Genomic DNA, 13,553 nt, shown 5'->3' with positions numbered 1-13,553 from the left:
TTCTAGCCACTCTGTGAACTCTTTTTCTCATCTTTGCTGACTGAACAGCAGATTTTTTTTTTGTTGTTGTTGTTAAAATCTATCACTGATCTGTTTGTGTATATTTTTGAATTTTGCGTAAAAAGTTTGACTCATGACAGGTAGCTGCACGGCTGTTTTTTACTGCGTGCTCATCAGTTCTCCATAAATCATACCAATTTGCCAAAATAGATCATTAGGTCAAACACTTTCTTAGAAATAAAACAAACTAGTTCTGAGAAATGTTTTCCATTACTCCTGCTGCTGGCTCAGGAAAGACATTTTGATTTACTGGGTTTTAAGAGACAGTCGATGTCCATTTCAAGGAACATTATCTTTGGTGGAAAAACGGAGTAAGACGCTGAGCCAATTCACCACTTGTGGAATGGGAGCTAAAGTAGTGGGGAAAATTCTGTCAACAGGATAAAGGTTTTAGGAGCCATATTGCTGAGGCAAGCCAGCATGTCACAGAGTGCCTGGTGTTCAGGTAGCCAGCAGTGGTCATTACTGTACTTGCAGTGAAGCAGGCAGTGACTGGAAGCCCCTCAGAGGACCCAGCAAGGCCTCTTCGCAGCTGGGGGCTGTTGGCAGAAGTGTAAATTGGGCATTTTCCTTAACATCTGTGTTTGTTTTTTGGTTTTGTTCTCCTATATATCTGTTGTGGTTTTAGGTCAAAAAAATGAAGGCAGATAATACAAAGAACCCTGACAAGTTTATTTTTTTAAATCTTATGTTTTAAAAGCTGCTAGTAATATGCAGTTTGCTTCAGAACCATCGATGTTGGTGTTTGCAATGCTGTATTAAATGTAATTAGTTCCTACTGCCTTTTTTTTTTTTTTTTTCTTTTTCCTGATGAATAGCTAGTACTTTTTGGCTCTGGCAAAATGAAAATATCTTTGTGCTCTCATCCTTTGAGAAGTATCATGTTGCCAGTTCCTGAAGCTACTGTGGAAGGCAAGTAAAGCCTTGACAATCATCTGTCTAATGTTAATTGTAATGGGAAATAGTTCTAATTATTACTAGTTCAAAATCTAAATTTGTATGGAAGTTCTCCTTAGCTCAGAGGATAGTCTTGAAACACTTCATAGATTTTTATCCAAAATTCCAAGATCCTGGACTACCGGATGTTTTATGTTCATTCCAGATTGTCTCTGCTAACCTGCTTTGCACTGGGCTGAAAATGGCTACCACTCTTTGCCAGTATCTACAGAGTCGTTCTGAAAGATATGAAGTTGCCCTCCAGAGAAAACAGAACCACAGTAAGTAGTTTACTCCATTATCTGTAAACTCATCAATGAAAACAGGGTGATTATTTCTTTTCATTACCATCTTTTCTGTGTTTTGCATGTTTTGCTCCTCCCTGGAGGCTGCCTGGGAATATCATGCTGACTGTATAAGTATAAATTAAATGTTTGTCTAAAAGAAGAACTATTAAAATGTGATTCTGGGCAGGATGTGCCTGTCAGCAGGAAGCTTCCTAAAATACCCTGTGTTTTAAGAGTGGAATTTTAGAGTAGGAGGGAAGTGTAGAATTGCTATTTACCTGTCTGATGCTGCTTTTGACACACATGATGAGCCAGCTTCATTTGACTGTCACCTCCTTAGGAGGCAGAATTCCTCAGCCCACACTTTGCTTAGCATTGACTACTTCTTTATTTACTCTTTGTGCCTTTGCATTTTATCTGGACTGTGCATTTTCAGTTAAGCTCCAGTTAAAGACAGGCTTCTCAGTCATGGCATTGTAGGAGGGCCCACAGAGCCTCCCACACAGTGCCTTCCTCAAAGGGAGATGGGGATGTCTCTTTCTTTGAAGAAGCACTTTTGAAACAAAAGGGATTCCCCTATGTCTCTGACAATTTATTTCCCACCACACATGCACAGAGCCATCGGACTGATGGACCTAATTCCATTTGTCAGGTTTCTCAGAATTACCAGATTTCAGGATCACCCCCTCGACGTGGCGTGTCTCTTCAGGTTGCCTCTGGGGAATGCCTCTGAGGGGCTGTGGGCAAGGCACTGCATGAAGGAGGCCTTTGACAACTGTGGCTGAAGGAAACTCTTTCAGAGAGCTGGGAGATGTCTCTTTCAGAGAGTGAAATTTTGGAGAAGGTGTGAGCTAAATGAAAGCCTTTTCCTGCCACCTTTTCTCCTTCTTCTGTGTCTCTTTGTATTTTGGCTTTTCAAGGTCCTCAGTGACTTTTTCCCTCGTAGTTAAATGCAGTCAGAACCAAACCCCAAAAGAGCGAGCCATTAAAATGGGCAAAAAACTTGCAACTGGAGTGCCCAGACATGAGAAGTTTAATTTTCAGAAGAACTACAGCACAACTTAGAAATCAGCAACCATAATTTGGCAATTTTCTTAGCCACCAGAGCAACTGAGAGAATTAGACACCTAGTCAGATTTGCCAGGAAGAAAGAACTGGTGAGTTAAAAAACAAGAACACAACCAAGACCATGTCTGAATAAATTTCCAGTCATCTGTACATAGACCATAAATTGAGAAAGATAAGAAAAGAAAAACTAAATTTTCATAATCCTGATTACATGCAGAGGATTGACCCAGATGCATGATTTTAGCTGTATTTATTATATTTAAACACAATGTATGCCTTCACATGTGTTTACTGAAAAGAGGAACCACAACCATTTAAATTAAATGCTTTTTAAAATATTACTGCTTAAAAAAGAAACTACTGAAATCCTGCATGCTAAGAAGTAATGTATATGACTGAGGTGCTCTAGAATTAATTAGGTCTCTTATTTTAGTTTTAGAATCAAGAAGATTTTTTCTCATTGCTTGCAGAATAAAATAGCTAAATCCTCTGCTTAGATCTGAAAGTAGTTTTGCCCACAGCAATCAAACTAATATTTTCTTTATAGCTCTTTCTCTCTGTAAGCTTTCTACTTATTTCATTAGGCTTTAGATCAGGTTCCAAGTAACTAATTATATTTATAGTGTGATTTCTTTGCTCAGTACAACTAATTTAGGTAAAGGAGTTGGTGGGAATGGTAAAAGGCTAAGTAGTGTGCCGTTGCATCACTTTGTCCAGGTGCAAGATACCAAGAAAATTGTGTTTGTATTCATAAACCCTCAGTATTTAGCTGAGCAGAAACTCAGCTATTTTCTGTGTGGCGTGAGAGCATGATGATGAACAGTAACGACTCTTTCCTTTGTCTTGGCGAGGGCTGACAGATAGCAAAAGTAGATACCATATGCCAGTTGTTTGAAAGTGGGGATGAGGATTCAAGCTTGGGGATGTGAGGATGTCCATGTTTTTCACTCGTGCTCCATTGCCCCAAGCTTTATTCCTAACATTTCATAACACATATCCCCTCCTACAGCTTTGCTGTAAAGCCACCACCCTCCCTTTCATCACTTTCCATTCCTTGCCACAAATCCCCTCTCACCTATAACCCATAGGCCTGCCCCTGTTTCCCCAGCTCAGATCTGCTGCTCTGTTTATCCCCATCTTTGAAAGTGCTAGTGCTGCCCCCCTGCTTTTGTTACTGCCTAACTAAATGCTGCTACAGGCAGCTGAATAATGCTTTTCGCAGCTGACCCTATCCACAAAAATAAAAAAAACTCTTCAGCACAGCCTTCTGAGGTTAAAAATGCTGGACAAAAGTAAGTTGTTTATCCTTAAGCAAAATAAAGCTGCATTTTATTTATTTATTTTAAATCCAGTGAACATCACCCGTTTTGACTTCTCAGAATCTTTCCAGTTTGTTCTGTTTTTCCTCTCTCAGGCTGAAATGTGAGGGAATAGGCCTGTTTCAAGTTGACTTTCTGACAAGAGGTCTGGTATTTGACACAACCCTGTAGACTACAATGCTTGATACAGCCCTGTAGACTGCAAGGCTATGTGAGATCTTTAAAAGCTGGACCTTGCTGTTAATAGAGGGTTCTAGAGGAAGCCAGCAGTTTTTTGGAGGCCTGAACCATAACATCATGTTCTGGATCTAAACTTCACTGAGGACCTTGAATTACCTCTTTTTTTCTGGTATGTTTCCACTCCTGAGAAAAGCAAGAGCTGCAAGACTGACTTATAATATACTCATTCAATTAATCAAGTGAGAGTGAATCAAACCTTTCCAGGCAATTTTGTTTGAAGTGTCTGCACTCTTCTCTGCATCGTATGAGGTGCCAACACCAGTGGGAGTTTGCCTGCGGTAAGAGCTGTGGGTTTGGATATATTCTTCCATTTTTATTAGGTCTTACACACACAGGAATTTTGTGCTTTTTAATCTTGTAACTGTACAAAACTTATCTGGCTATGAAGGAAGATAACTTAGTGCTTTCCTTTAATTATTCTCATAACTGTTCACATTATGTTCTATGAGCTAGTTACTCTTAAAAAATTCTGAAGCCAGTTCTTACAACAAGAAGGTATTTAACTGAAGTCCTTGCACCATAACTTTAACCAGTATGAAACCAGTAGCTCAGTAGAGCTACCAAGATGCATCTATCAGAGCTCCTTCCTGGTCGATTCTACTTTCACTGCATCCATTTTAGCATTATAATTTCCTTCTTTCTCTCCATTTATCATCTGTATGCTTTCCCTTCAAATACATTATATGGAATGACTTTTAGCAAAAGCCAAGTGGTCCAAAAAAACATTCCAGCTAAACACGTTACATATTTATTGCTCTTAATACTCGGAGCGTAGCTGCAGAATTGCCTAGTATTTATTTGCAGAGTACTTGTAGTGAGACTTCCCGTGCTGGCATGCATGTACATATAATACATGATAGTCCTACACCCTTTATAATCTTTCAAGACAAAAAGAATTATGAAAGTGAAACCAGGACATGAAGAGGCAAACAGACTTTGGAAAGCTCTGCTAGCAAGTCCTGTGCAATACACTACATTTTGTAATACAATCTGTTGAACAGTTATACAGGGCTTATGTACACAAAATAGGGTCCAGTGGTGTCTGACATCTTGGCATCAGAATCTATCCAAAAATGGTCATATGACAAGCATGTTTTCATTTTTACTTTTTAAGGTACAAACAAGTGAAAGAAGAGAGCTATTTAGTATGTACTGTGTGATTAAATCTGTACAAACATAATCATGGATTATAACACTGAAAGTTTAATAAACAGATTCTGTACTGGCTTAAAGGTGAAAAGAAAGCTGCTGTCTGTAGCAGTGGAGACATACTCTCTGGTTTCCCAGGATGAAACCGTCTTACATTTGCAGATCTAGTCTATGAGCACTAACCCCCATCTATCTCCCTGTCCACGTCCTACAAAGCAGTAAAAGCATCATTTGCGTAAAAATGAACAGACCAAGTGTATTCCAGATGCCAGACACCCTGCATCTCAGATCATAGCAAGTTTTTACATAATTTGGCCTCTTTTTTTTCCCAACTGCAGTGAAGAATAATGTTATTTTTCACTAAATAGGCCATCATCTTTTGGGAAAGGCCCTTCTGCAGAGTCTATGTTAATCCATGCTTTTGAAAGAACAAGACAACTTGCAGTAGAAGGAAACAAAACATTCATATCAGTTACAGACAGTGGAATACTTTTGATGGATCTAATATTCAAGCTTTGGCTGGAAGGCAATTTTAAAAGAACCAACTAGTTAAACTTGAAATACTTCTATTTCCTCATAAGATTTACTTCTCCTCCTTAATCTGTAACTCTTCATAGTGAGTTTCTGTAACCATCAATATGACAGTACAGCAATATTGCCTCATCAGTCATGATTTACTTAATGTTTTCTGAATTTAGTAATATTTGATTAAAATTTAATGTGAACATATCATATCATGCCACATATATTATTGCATCCATTAATCAGGTAACCATAATAATGAAATGTCGGAAGATTGGATGAAAAAAGAGCTGAAGTCTTTGATATATGTTTGGCATGGTTTTGTGAGTGATTAACGAAAAGATATCCAGTCAATTGTGTAAAGCTTCATTAATATACATTTACAATCATCTACGTACTGTATCATCAGATATTTTTAACCTTAGTTAAACTTGATTTTTTAATTTACTGAACGACACTAAATATTAATAATCCTGAAAAATATGTAGTATTCTATTAACTCTCATAATGCCAGAATGATTCATAACGTGTCTTAATGCTTTTGTAACAAAATATGAACTAAAAATATTGTCAGTGTTAATGGATCAGTTTTGTTATAGGTGCAATAACAAATGCTTTATGCATGGCTCTATAAACCTCAAATTACACATTTGTATTAAAATGAATGTAAGGCAATATTTCCATCTACTTTTTTAATATGCAAAGGTAACATACGACCTGATCTAGCAGAGCATCTACTCCTCTTTGGTAGAGAAGGTGTTGAAGACAGTAAGACTTGAATTCATGATTGTACATATTTTGTTAAACATATGAAGACTTTCCAGATTTTTTTTTTTTTAAGTCTTTAAATCCTAAGGCTTCCACTCATGAAGCACGTTAAGAACATCTTCTTCAGGTAAACTCTGAGAGATGTGTCCCTGTTTTCCTGGCCTTTGTGCCAAAAAGAAGCTAAGGCCCTTGTCCTGGATCTGTGTAGCAAATTCCTTTTTTGTGATCTGGAATGTCTGTGGAGCTGTTCGTAGCACCAGGAGTGCACATGTGGATCTTCAGCCATGTGTGTTTAACATGCAGAATGTTCCCACTGACTTGTGGTACATGTCACTCGTCGTATGGCATGAAGTATGCTTACCATGTGTTCTGGAATCCCGTGTTGATAAGCTGCAGCTGTTCTTAAGCCTGTTATTTGCCTCGTACCTTTTTTTTCCCACTTTTTTTGGGTGAGAATTTAATTTATCAAGTTTTCATTTCTTGATTACTATGAATCATGCAGAATCCCTGTGATTTTTTTTTTTTTTTTTTTTTTTTTTGCTGCAGTTGCAGGTAGATATGTACGTTTTTACACTACAATAACTTCAAAAACCGGATCTCTTCAAATTATTTTTCGGAACACAGATTCCATGTGTTTATCATACTCTTTTAAGCTGTCTGTGATGTTAGACTATTTGGTTGGTAGCTGTAAACTGGTCTCTAAACTGAAGTATTCCTGCTTTGGAAGGCTGCTTGGCTGTCGTTGTGTGGTGTTCATCTGTATAAGCACGGAGCAATGTATCAGCATCCAGTCAATACCTTTATCCCAAAGTGACTTTCTTCATCTCATTCAGGGACTCTGCTTCTTTGGTGGTGTCTAGCTGTTAAAAGCTGGTAGCAGCCATAGGCTACTTGGGTAAAAGGTTCGCTTTGAGCAAGGAGGATGAGCATACTTGTCAACCTACTGATAGAGGGCATTAAGAACAGTCAAGCCAGGATCTGTGAATCTTCTAAACCACATTCAGCTGACGTAAGCCCGTGCAGCTCCACCTGGCACCTGTGCTGTTAAGATGGTGAAATTATGGGTTGAATTAAAAATAATGAAGCCAGTTACTACCTATTTGGTATGACCGTATTTGTAAACAATCTGCACGCTCTAACCAATCTTCTGTTCTGTAGCCTCCTTTTTTGCAATTCACATATAAGTAAAATACTTACCATTTCACCTTTAAATAAAATAAACAACCATGCTGACAATATTTTCAATACATTCTTTACATTAGAAAATACTAAGTGCAAGTGCAGAAGCTCTGTTTAGGTGTCGTGCCACTTACTCCACATCATGTACATCACATGCTACCTTCAGCGCCCATAGGTCTCAGCATGCATCTTGGGTGTGCAGACTTATGATGAAGAAAAACATTGTGGACTTCCTTTATGTAACTGTGAGGAAGCGTTAAGAAGACACAGTGTGCAGAATTCTTTCCTGGGCTCTAGGTGGACTTCTGAAAATGAATTTGCTTCTGAGCTCCTGTCAGTTAGACTAACCATAACTCATTTTCTGTGGCTGTTAATCCTGCCTGTGAGGGGGTAGGGATAGTCATTTTCTTTGTAGCTGAAGGCAGGAACAGCATCATAACAAATAATGACTTTAGGATAAGCCTAAACGGATGAACTGCAATTGCAGTTGTCCTTCAAAATTAAGAACGAGAGGAGAAAAATGCAGAAAATATGATCTAAGCTAATATTACTTCCAGCTTTTGTGAGTGCTTTGTAGCCTAGGACCTGAAATGGCTTGCAAATGCTGAGGCAATGAGCGTTGAAACATCTCTTAAGCAGTTTTTTGTTCATGTTTTTGCAGGTGAGCACTGCATACAAGTGGCCCTTATACAACTAGCAGGAGAAGAGCCGTGGGTTGTACATCAGAGACCTGTGTTTTAACTTTTAGGCAACACAGTCCGTCCCTGTGAAATCAAATTGCATGTAACATAGTTCCATTCTTTTCTGTAATGCATGCTTGTTTCCTTTATAGTCACATGTTTGGGCTAGAAGAAAACCCTTCAGGGATTTGGTGTCTCTAAACAGTGTTTCATCTTCAATTGTAGTTGGACAACGGGTGTCAAGACCAGGCATGGAAGTCATGGGTGGGAACTCCTAAGAAACTACAGGTGTTTTGGTCATTTTCTGATGGAAGGGATGAGAAGTGGTTGTCTTTGGGAATGCACTTGAAGTTATTTCCTCCTAGTAGCATCTGTTCTTTTGAGGAGTGAAAAACACTGGGATTATGCTGCAGCCTGGAGCTCTAGCATGTCGATGAGGGAGAAGGAGTCCAAATAAATTAACGGCTGTCAGGCTCTGAATCCAGTGACTGGGATTTTAAATGGTTGGGAAAAAAATGTTCTAATGTACTTGGAAAATTGTAGCCTGTTTTGGCAAGAAGGAAAGTGAGCAGATCTGAGCCTGTTTCTCATATTATTGAGGTATTTTTGAGACCTGACTTTCTGGTGAGATGGAAGGGAACTTTCTGCAAAATTAAAAATGTTACATTCACTTGAAATGTGTGGCTTTTTCATTTATTTATTTATCTATCTATTTATTTATTTATTTTGATGTCAGAAGCTTCATACTGCTTCTATTTGCTGCTCTGGGTAGGTGAGGGAGGTCTGCCCTGTAGCAGTCAAAGGGGCTTGCTTTCAGGGATGAACTCTGAAGGTTGAAGTTGACAGTTCCTTGTTCTTAGGTTGCTGGAGTATGTCAATATTGGTGCAGGGCTTGAGGGAGAAGAGCAATATGAATTATCCAGTGTTCTTGTCCCTCTTCTCCGATATGGTGAATGAACTGTTGCGAATTATTGTAGTTATTCCTTAATACTATAAATGCAAACACAATAGGAGGAGGGGTTGCTTATGGCAGACTGCTGCTTGCAAGTCAAGAATGATTTGCTCATGTTCATACTTCTTAATTTTTATATTCAGATGTGATGTCTCTCTGGTGGGCCTTTGAGAATGATGGGGAAATGCCACTTACACTCAGCTTTGGATATGAAGATGAATTTTATTCTGTTCAACTCTCTTCCATTTTTAGAGAGTTTTGTGTTTTTGTTGGAGAACCTAAGGGTGCTTTACGCACAGGTGGCTTTTCTCTTTACCTTCGCAAAGTGGGAGAGAAGCTGTATGCAGCATAGGTTCTTGCGCACAGCACAGGTAGGGCTTCAGGCAGTTGTTGTCAGGCTTCAGTTTGTTCATTTGGAAATGAGGGCACTGCTTTGTGCAAGTCAGGGAGAGCAAGGTGATGAAATGCTACTTAGCAGAAGGCGATTTAGTTGGGACAACTCATAGATAAGAATTCGTGCAGCACTCTCGGAGCTGGCCATTGAGAAATTTCTCTCTGTACAAACACACAGCTACTCAGAAGAGGGTCCCTTTGTGCAACACTGAGCTGAGTTACAGTACCTGAAATTTCAAATGACAAAGGAATCTTGCTGTCAGACTCTCTCTGCTGAGCTGCTGATACAAAGGGCTGTGGGAGGCGAGTAGGAACACCAAAGCGTCTTCAATTGTTACCAGATAGCTGTTCACAGAAAGGTCTTCCCAGAGTTTGCTGCATAGAAAGCACAACCCACACATCATTGTTATTCATTCGTTCAGTTTAAGAGGCTTGTTTTTCACAGATGTGCTCTTCCTGTTTGGCATTTGTAGTTGAGGATTGTTAGTTGAAGAAAAGTGTCATCCAACTATGAATTGAGATTTTCAGCTGATTCATGAGCACCTTTTGTTACCTACAGCATGAAAAGGAATATGGCTGAGTCTGAAATGTAGGTTAAGCTGTATTTCCACCCCACTATATTATGCTACTCTGGAAGGTTAAAAAAAAAAAAAAAAAAAAAAAGAAAGAAAACTTAATTAACAGTTATGCAAAAAATTCCTGCTCATTTTTATCTCAAATAAAATGAGTAAAGCAATTAGAAGACAGGGGTAATTACTACATATTAGCCTCTCTTATTCATGTGGAGGCTATATATAGAATATATATATATGGATTTTTAAATAATTAACCAAAATTACTGTACATGGCAAGTAAAGTAAGCAATCAGTATATTTTAGTAAGGCTTTCATGCCAGAAAATTTGCCAGACATGCTTAGAAAGAGTGGTAACGCTTGGGAGAAGGGGAGGAAATGAATTACCTCAGAATAATGGGACCAGAGCCATTCATGAGTAAACAGCAGATAATTTGTGGAGCTTACATTAATGTGAAGCTTGAAAGTTGTGATATCTAAGTTAATGCTACAGCCAAGTAGCGTGATTGCAGATAAGCAGCTGTTTAGTGTTGTTCCAGGGAATAATTATCAGATATGAGTTATTTTTGCCTAAATTTTCTTCATCATACAGGTATCAGCTCATTTCTGGCTTTTATAAAGGCTTCTTAAAAAAAACATAATACTTTTAAAAGTAGCTTAAAAATAGTTCTTCGTATCAAAGTGTAACTGTGAAAACAGTTCTGAATTGTCAGGTCTGAGTTGACAAAGCAGCTTCCTTGGTGCATTAAATGGGCTCTGACAGTCCCATTCACATCTGTATCTAGGAGTCCCATCCGCAGGAATTCACGCTCTTCTGAAATAACATTAGGCAAGAATCTGGCTGCTCTCCAGAAGGCTGTCCTGGCTTAGGCCTCCTTGGATCAGTAATGTCTTAAATGGTAAGGTTATCTTTTTATTCCATAAAAATTGATCAGCATAGTGAAAATGCTCATAATTAAAAAAAAAAATAAAAAAATCCAAGTAGCAGCATTTTGCACATAGAACAGATTTTGAGGGCAATTTTTGCATCAGTGAGAAGCCAACATACTATCTTTGAAAATAAGTTCACTAAATTAAATGTAAAATAATTATTCCAAATTATTTAATTGACTTTTCATTCTCAAAGTTTAATTTATTTTTGCAAGCTTCTTCTTAAACTGAAGGTCTGATTTTCTCTGAGCATTGCCAGCACATGGGAGAGGAGCATCCAAATGGTAGAATCAAGCACCACTGTGACTTTTCTGATACTCTACAAATCATGTGTTTTGTTTTGTTTTGTTTTTTTTTCCCCAGCCTATCTAGTTTCTGTTCTGAGACATGATTTAGAGATCTCTTCATTACCATCACACAAGTCACTGTCCTCCAGGACTCCAAAGATGACTTGGCTCAGGCTGAGATTTGCAGGGATGGAGGCTACAGTTTTCTGGCAGCTGCCTCCAGCTAATGGTGTCCTGTCCATCCAGGGGAACACGGGCACCTTCAGCATGCCTCTAGTGCCAGTCAGCCCTCCTGTTACCCAGCTTGGGGTATAGCTGCTGTGCTTCTTTCCTAAATACCCACAGTGTGTGTCCAGATCTCCTCCCCGTGCAGTGTAAGAAACCAGTCCAGGCATGCTCTCAAGCCTTCAGCCAGAAAGCCAGGATGGCCACGGGACTCATTAACCTCGCAGCAAAACATCAGAGATGTCTTTATTAAATTAGCCTTTCTCAGAAAGGCTTTCCCAAACATGGAGAGCAGCAGAGAGCCTCAAAGAAGCCTATTCCCTGATCCCCTTCCAAAGTCACCTCCTTAAAGGATCAGCTCATAATGGGGACTGATTGCCTGTTTGATCTCAGCGAGCCTCAGTTTCACAGGAAACCACACAGGTGCCTCAGGGCCACCGCAGCAACACTTATGACTGGGAGTATTTGTGCATACATGGATTCCCGCACAGTATTTGTTCTGCAGTTAAACACCTTAAATAACCCTTAGAAATGATTCTGGCTGTATTTAAAAGTGGTAGCATAGCAACTGATTTTTTTTTTTTTTCCAAACAGTGAGGGAAGTGAGTTCTAATCCTCTTGAGGGTGCTGTTTATTAAAATTTCCACCATGGAAATTACAGAGTATCTTCCTCTTTCCTGAAACAATTCTGAACTAATTGCAACAGAAACATTTTATTTGGTTGAGATACAGAAAAATAAGAAAACTTTATTTTTCCTTTTTTTTCCTTTTTTCCTTTTTTTTTTTTTATTTATGCAGAAAGCTAGAAAATACATCAGCATGAGGTTTGCTACTGCATGTATTAAATAATGGCTTTATACAGTGAGGTTAGATAGGAGAGGATATAGGCTGTTTGGATGTTCTATGTAATGAGTCATGAACCAATACTGAAAAGCAGGGTGCCTTGTAAAGGGGCTGTGAAGCCTGTTTCATCTTCACCATGAAGATTAAACTGGGTTGCCTGGTCAGCAGTGTGGTGACAAGGAGCTGGTGTTCCGTGGCCCCACTGGGACTGCCCTTTCCTTTGGCTGTGGAGGACTGCACTCGATGGGAAGAGGTCTGCTTGTAGCCTGCGTTGCTCAAGCAAGGGAACTAAAACAAGGTTAGCTGTTGGTTTAAATGTGGCTCTTAAACACCCATCTTAGAAAAGGACGATTGTGGAGATTTCTCGCTCTTTTTCTACTGAAGGTGTACATTCTCTCTGGTTCTTTATTATTACAAAAGGCCTTGTTAATATAAAGCATGTCTGCACAGTGTAGGCATTGAAGTCACAGTCTGTTAAAGGACTTCATCTTTGTCACAGTATCTTTAGCCTTAAAAATGCTTCTGGCTTCAGAGGGAGTACACAAAACCTACAATCAAATCTGAGTCTTGTGCTTTACTGTGCTGCATTGTGAGTCTTCCAGTGCAGTCAAATACGTACTCAGCTCTGTGTCTTGTCCTTTCACATATGAGTTGATGATACTGGGTTATTTTCACTGTATGTGCAAGATATTTAAAACTGTATTCTGTTAATGATTCTTTTAATTTCCGAGATGTGGAAGACAATTAGAAGCCCTTGTATATTTCTTTGTATCTGTTTCAGATTTCTGTGACTGTGGAACAGCAATCGCTGCTTTTAATGTCTTCCTTCTTCTCTAGAATGTTTTAGTGGTGTTGCAGAAATTGTTCATCGATGTTTAGGTTACTCACCATATTGTAACTGTGATTCCTCTTGTATTGTACCAATTGGCAATAAGTTATTCAGAGACTGCTTTAGGGAGGGAAATGTCAGAATCAAGTAGTGAGAAAAAGATGTAGTATCAACAGAAATCAAAATGCACAGTGGTCCCTGATGACCACTTTAGATAGAGACAGCTACGTTGATCATATCTACAGTAAACATGCTAAATATCAGTAGTAGGTTCATTTTAGAAATTTGGTTATCTGTCGACAGCTGAGCCATAT

At 38.9% G+C, this 13,553-nt stretch overlaps 1 protein-coding gene across 1 annotated transcript in view; it reads left to right on the top strand.

Moving 5' to 3' along the window:
- The window catches only part of JMJD1C (jumonji domain containing 1C), a 184,829-nt gene extending 175,951 nt beyond the window's left edge, over window positions 1–8,878 (top strand). Inside the window, exons 28-30 of the mRNA XM_084526466.1 lie at window positions 1,163–1,277; window positions 3,766–4,188; window positions 8,190–8,878. The gene's annotated coding sequence lies outside the window, so the exon portion shown is untranslated. The remainder of the gene's footprint in view (window positions 1–1,162; window positions 1,278–3,765; window positions 4,189–8,189) is intronic.
- The last annotated feature ends 4,675 nt before the right edge of the window (window positions 8,879–13,553 follow it).

This window comes from Aythya ferina (assembly GCF_964211825.1).
Source record: "Aythya ferina genome assembly, chromosome: 7".
Classification (NCBI taxonomy): domain Eukaryota; kingdom Metazoa; phylum Chordata; class Aves; order Anseriformes; family Anatidae; genus Aythya; species Aythya ferina.
Note: the sequence above shows the minus strand (reverse complement) of the source record. Positions and strands in the feature narration are given on the sequence as shown.